The 1,516-nt window shown below is 42.3% G+C and overlaps 1 pseudogene; it reads right to left on the minus strand.

Moving 5' to 3' along the window:
• Positions 1-524: 524 nt before the first annotated feature.
• LOC101603301 lies at positions 525-885 on the minus strand (annotated as a pseudogene).
• Between the last annotated feature and the right edge of the window lie 631 nt (positions 886-1,516).

The following is a 1,516-nucleotide window of genomic DNA, read 5'->3' on the forward strand; positions in this document are numbered from 1 at the left end:
AATTCTCTGACCTCTGCCTCCTGAGTGCTGGAATTAAAGGTGTGTGCCACCATGCCTGGCTCCTTTTCCCTAAGTTTTGTTTTATAGCTTATACAAAATGGTGTGGTGATACTTTTGGTAAACAGGTTGGCAACAGACACACTCCTCTTCCAATTTCTCTAGATCATAGGCCAGGTGGAGGAAATTGCCACCCTGTGGGTGTCTGTGCAGTCAGAGAATCCAGGATCGTGGTCTCTGGGTTGGTATGAGGGAGGTCTCCACTGTTAGGGACAAGCACTTGCTACATGAAATTTAGGGTGTAAACATGCATGTGTGCAACCTCTGATCCAACATTTAGCATCATTTTTTCCTATTTCACTTCCTAGGATCAAAACATAGAGAAACCAGTGTTCAAAGACCAATGAGCTGCTTCATTTGTTGCCATTGTGGGTTTCCCTACTCATAATCTTGGGTTAAAAGACAACGTTTCCATTCTTTTAAAACAGATTCCTGCCCTCAGTTCCAATGGTTATTGGCAAAGCTGTTTATTTCACAATGGATGAGAAAGACTCCTTCATCTTCTTGGTCATCGTTGGGATAAGGTACATGTGGCCATCCACACACTTGGCCACACAGCTGTCCGGCTGCCGTTTTACCTGCAGCTCCTTGTTCCCTGCATCCATGGTGTCTCTGGCTTTGTCCATTGTAGTGCATGGTGCACCGGGCCAGCAGGTCCTGGAACTTTTCCAGCTCACTGGTCACCAAGGCCTAGGCCTGAGCCAGAGGTGCATGGCAGCGCTCAATGCACTGGTGCACCTGTTGCATGGATGCCTGGTTGTCTTCACAGCAGCCAGCGCTGCACCAGAACATGAGGCCCTGCATCTTCCGGATGTTCTGTCGCTCCACGGTCTTGCTGCACCTCCGCCATGGCGGCCCTGAGCGCCGCCTCGCTTTTTTATTTAAAAAAAAAAAAAAAAAGTCTGATTCATTCAAAATTTTAAAAAGTGTTAAATAGAGAAGATCAGAACTTTCTTTCATGGCTAGTACTAGAAGATTAATGTTATATAATTGCCAAAGTATTACTTGACATGCTCAAAAATAATGAGATAACAAAATCAAACTTTCATAGAAACACAATGTCATAAGAAATCAGATATCATTTATGAGTGGTAGTTCTATAGCAATATTTACATTAGGAATCAGGCCTTAAGTAAAATATGAAGCCTTTGCTTCACACATTAATAGCTAAATGCATATACAATGCATGCCTAAATGAGTTTATTATGCTGTTTAAATCAGAACATTAAGCCAGGCATGGTGGCACACACCTTTAATCCCAGCCCTTGGGAGGCAGAGGTAGGAGGATTGCTATTAATTCCAGACCAGCCTGAGACTACATAGTGAATTACAGGTCAGCAAGGGTGAGAGTGAAATCCTACCCAGAAAAAAGTGGAAAAAAAAAAAAAAGAACATGCGATATAATGAATCATTTTTCCCTTTAAAATATTGAAAAAATGCATCCTAAGTATTATAAATA

The sequence above is a fragment of the Jaculus jaculus genome, chromosome 2 (genome assembly GCF_020740685.1).
Source record: "Jaculus jaculus isolate mJacJac1 chromosome 2, mJacJac1.mat.Y.cur, whole genome shotgun sequence".
In the NCBI taxonomy this organism is placed as follows: Eukaryota; Metazoa; Chordata; class Mammalia; order Rodentia; family Dipodidae; genus Jaculus; species Jaculus jaculus.